The following is a 5,247-nucleotide window of genomic DNA, read 5'->3' as shown; positions in this document are numbered from 1 at the left end:
CTCGCTGGCCTCCCCGGGGCGGCCCCGGCCGAGCCGCCGCCCGCCGCCCGGCGCAGCAGGGCCCGGCGCGGCTCGCAGCGTGGGGCAGCGACCTGTGCAGCCTCGCCCAGCCCAGACACAGCCGTGCCCCGCGGGTGCCGGGCGCGGCCCGCAGCTGTCCGCCGTGCCAGGGGTTTGTTCCGTCGCGCTCGGCAGAAGGGAAGAGGCCGGAGCTCCCAAACGGGACGACTGAGGCGCTTGGACAGTGGGCTGCTAGGGCCCTCGGGGGAGAAAACTCCTGTCTGTCCCCCTGTGTCGTTAAAACTACAACAACAACAACAGCAACAACATCCCTAGTGCCCGCTACCAGCTCCGCGTTATCCTAAAAGTCACCGTTAAGTCTTGCTTCGGGTCAGCGCCAGAGCGGCAGCTTCTGTGGTCGGCGGTGCTGGTGTGGGAAGGAGAAGCCTTGTGGGAGCAGCCTTGTCCGAGGGTGATCGCTTACTGGAGTAGAAAAAGGACGAGAGGAGAATAAAGGGAAGATGCTGAGACCCACAGGGGTCTATCGGTCACGTGATGTGCAGTTTGGTTATGGTTTCATATGACCGATGATGCTGCAGGCAGCAGTATCTTCTCCCCCCGATGCACAGACACCCACCCTAGCTGTCATCTCCTCAAAAACTCACCAAGGAAAAAAGCCAAGACTGCTAAGCAAAAGCCTCCTCCACTCCTAAGCAAGACCTATGACTTCAAGTTGGTTGGACATCAATAGTACCTGGATGTCTTTCTCCCAGCCCTGAGATTTGATCACTCTCCCACACACACCAGACCCCCACTGCTCAGCCTCAGGAGCACCCAACAGACCAATGGATTACAGAAATGGCTCCAAGGCACTGTCATCCACCACATCACCTCTTGCTCAGCCCTTTGAAACCCTTGTGCCGCTCCTCACTACAACTTGCCGAGAGCATAACACCCTCTCAGTCAGAGACTGGGGTCGTTTACTGTGAGAAAAGCTTTATTTCAAATGCTTTGGATATATTTGGAAGACTGGATAAGAAGGGTTATCCTGCATGCAAGTATTGTCTCATGAGCAATTTTAGCTGAGATTTTCCATGCACATGGTGGGTGGCAGTGGGGGCTGGAGAGAGAGAGAGAGCGAGGAAGGAGGGAGAAGAAACCATTTCAGCCCCAAGTCACGCCTGCTGTTGCAGGGTAGAGAGAAGCATGGGTTATTTATGTTAGTGAGCAAGCTTTACTGACTGATAGGTTGTGCCTTCCAGCTTCCCTCAGCTGGAATTGAAGGTTGGCATTTAGTAATGGCAAATGGGACTATTAAGGTAATATTAATGTTTGACCTGTCCCTATGTCTACAAATGCCTGACCAGGTTTGCCTGGCTTATTAGCTGCTGACAAAAGAGCGCTGCTATTTGTAGGCTGTAGGCTGAGGCACAGCAGCTTCTGCACTGCTCTGAAGAGACGTGCTGTGACCTCGGTTGTGTGCATGAGTTAACTGTCTTCCTGACCCATCAGTGCTGACACCTGGGGAGAAACCTGTACATCAACATGCTGGAAAGAGTCCCAGGTGTATGGGACAGCAGAAGGACCCAGCAGTCAGTGCTCACCAGGAGAAGCATCACTCCCTCCTCTCCCCAGCCTCTCCTGTTGGTAGGAAAGCCCTCTATGAAAATGACCTTCTCTGTGGCTCTATCCACACGATCTTTCCACTGTGTCCATTCCTTTTCAGCTCAAAAATCTATGTTATCATCAAAAGAAGCCTGAATAATACTGGCAGAAACCAGGATCCCATATGAAATAGCTTTACTTCTTCTGCTCTCTGCTGTCCAATTTTTTTAGTAAAATACATTAAAAGCTCAAATTGCACATACTTGTAGGACAGACCAGAATCAAGTCTTCTCTGTTTATCCCGTTTCTGCATTATTTTTGATGTCAAGATAACATGGTGTGCTATTTTCTACTTGAAATAGGGTCCTGGAGTGAGTTGTAGCTGGACAGTGAAGGAGACGGTGTCACCTTGGGTGCAGACATCAGAAAGTCTGATGTCAAGCAAGGCCACAGAAAGGGAAAAAATACAACTGCAGGAGAGAACTGCTTTGCTGTTTGGACCAGAATTATCAAAGGAATCTGTGCAAGTCACTTACATCTGGGGGGAAATTACTATTTTTTTTCCCCTCATGCTTCTCCTAGATGTATTGCCTTGCTGTATGTACCCTGTGAGGACTAGTCTGGGGCTACAGGGAGCTAAGCTTATTCAGAGCTGCTCTGCACAGCTTCACTCCTCTGCTCTACACTATGTCTCCCATGAACAGGGCCACCACTTGTTACTACTGTCAGCACGCCAAGGACAGAAGTAGGGTTAGTGTTGCAGGAGAACGGCCCCATCTGCCCAGCATCTCCTCATTCTTTCCTGGTGCTCTGCCTCTGCCGGATACATCTCCAACAGTCCCTTTCTTCCCAATGTCACCCTCTCTTCCCCCAGCACATCCTAATACCCTCTTTTGATCCTGGCTTTCTTTTTCCCAGGAACTGGCAGCTTAAGCCAGGTGTCACAAGTGCTTCTCAGTTAAGCAGTTTTGTGTTTTGTAGGTACTTGTACTGAGGTACATGTGGTCTCTGATGTGTGAGCACATGTGATATACACTGAACAGACCCAGCTACACAACGTGTACATGGAACATTCCCTGCTAAAAAAAAAAAACCAAAAAAAACCAAAAACAAGACAAAACAAAACAAAACAAACACAACCCATAAACAACAAAAAAAACATGTTTGTTTTGTGTCAGGGAGGGAAACGCTGAGGCAGTAGGGATGTGAAAGAATGTTTTCAGCAATAGGGTAGCTGAAGTCTTTACCATGGCTGTAAAATGGGTGTGGAACAACTTAGTGTTGGGAGAGGATTATGCATCCAAAACAGCTTTCCAGTATTCAGCACTGCATGTAGGAATTACAGGATCATTCAGGTTGGAAGAGACCTCAGGAAGTTGCTAGTCCCACCTCCTGTTCAAAGCAGGATCAAAAATGAAGTCAGACCAGTTTTCTTAGGGCTTAACTGGTCTCTGAAAACCTCCAATGATGGAAACTGCACAACCTCTCTGGGCAACCCATTCTACTGCTGGACCCGGTCCTAGGTTAGATGCCACAGTACAGCCTTCAGATAGAGTGCAACCCATTAACCACAACCCTCTGACCCAATCCAACTGGTACTTAACCCATCCAGTTGGCTACCCATCCAGACCATGATGTCCTAACTTGGATACAAGAACACTGTGGGAGACAGTGTTGAAAATGTTGCTAAACTCATGGTTAATGACATCCACTGCTCTACCCCCATCCACAAATCGCATTCTTTTATCAAAAAAAGGCAATCAGGCAGGTTAACCAGGTGTAATTTCTCCTTGGTGAACCCATGCTGATTATTTCCAGTTGCCTGCATCTCCATGTGTCCAAAAATGTCATCCAAGAGAACTGGGTTCCTGTTTTTTCCAGGGATTGGAGTGAGACTGGGCAACCTACAGTTGCCTCGGCCGTACTTTGAGTGCTTTGTGAATATAGGTACAACATTTCTGCAGTTGACAGGAGTATCCATGGCCTCTCAAAGATGATTGAAAGTGGCCTTGCTGTGGCAACAGCTAGTTTTCTCAGCATCCCTGGACACAGCCCTTCTGGTTCCATGGACTTGTATGAGTCGAGTTTTCTCCAGTAATCCCTGACTCATCCACTAGTGGTCATCCTTCCTCTCTGTGAATCCCAGGCCTTGAGGCTTGTGAGACCTTGCTGGTGAAGATTACGGTAGAGAAGGCATTGAGTTCTTCAGGTTTGTCTGTGTCCACTCTCACTGAATCACCCAGCCTACTCAGTAACTTCTGCCATTTTCCTTTTTCAGCCTTTCACCACCAATTTAACAGTTGAAGCCCTTCTTGTTGCTCTTAACGTGCAAGTTGAAGCTTTGGCTTTCCTAACACCATCCCCACATGCCCAGGCGATGTTTCTATATTCCTCCTCTGTAGCCCATCCCTGCTTCCACCTCCTGGATGCATTCTTTTGCATTGGAGTTCTGACACAATTTCCTACTTACCCAAATTGATCTGCTGATATGTATTCTTTTTTCCTCAATACTGATCCCAGTATTGCCTGTTCTTGCACTTGGTTGAAGCTTCAGAGAGCTCGTCACTACTGGAGGCAGTGGTAGAGTGAAAGGCTGCTTCTTCCCCTGCGGTGCCTTGAGAGAGATGACAAGATGTCCTAAGCTGCAGAATGAAGAAGCCAGATATCTTAAGGGTGCACCTTTGGGTTGACTACCATTGCAAGTGGCAACCTTTCATCACAGTTAGGGCATTAGTAATATTCCCCCTGCTGCATGGATTATCTGCTTGCTGCTGACACTGCAGGTTTTCTGTGCTGGGGTGCTAATAGGTTCTTCTCTCTCTTCAGCCACAGATTTTCATGAAACTGTAGGAACTTTGCTGGTTTTGAGAAGGCTGTCCCTCTGTCAGGTTCTGTGAAAACTCACTAACATTTAAAAAAAAAGAAAAAAGGAAGAGAAAGGGAAGGAAATAGGCAGATATACTACTTTTGTTTATTCCTTGCTAACTAAGGAGCTCAGGTTAAAATGGTACCTGAAAGCGTAATTAAAGACCATGCAGGCTTATTAGGTGCAGACTGTGTGTATGGGGGCGCAGGTGGAATTAAGATTGCTCAAACAATTTTTACGCTGGAATTTCCTAATGTTTTAATGTTTAAATTAGCAAGCCTTGATTAATTTTAATTCCACAAAAATATAGTGAAAAGTGCTGTTGTTACACAAATGGTTCTACCATCCACTGCTGTTATGTCTCTCAACCTGCTATTAGAAGCATGAAGAGACTTCCCCAGGGAATCCTGGATTTTGGTTAATCTGGACTTTTTAATGCTAATTAAAGTCTATATTTGTATGATTTGTACCAGAGAATGGTCCGAAGACTCATTCTGCACACCTGGAGGCCAGCATCCTGTTTGCTTCCACACTGCACACTGAAAGGCAAATTGGAAGAAACCAGAATACTCTTCATTTCCAGACTATCACAATGCAAGTCTAAGACCCTTCTTGGAACAGCACATCGTACATTTCAAATAAAACAACAGAAAAAAGAAAAAAAAAGGGAGCAATTGTTAAGTGCACAGAGCAAACCAGTGCAAAGGATCTCCCAGAATGCACGGGACTATTGCATATGCAAGTTTGGCATTACTGTCAGGAATGGAGGGGGAACA

This window comes from Larus michahellis, chromosome Z, assembly GCF_964199755.1.
Source record: "Larus michahellis chromosome Z, bLarMic1.1, whole genome shotgun sequence".
NCBI lineage: Eukaryota > Metazoa > Chordata > Aves > Charadriiformes > Laridae > Larus > Larus michahellis.
The sequence above is the reverse complement of the archived record's forward strand: the minus strand, read 5'-3'. Positions refer to the sequence as shown.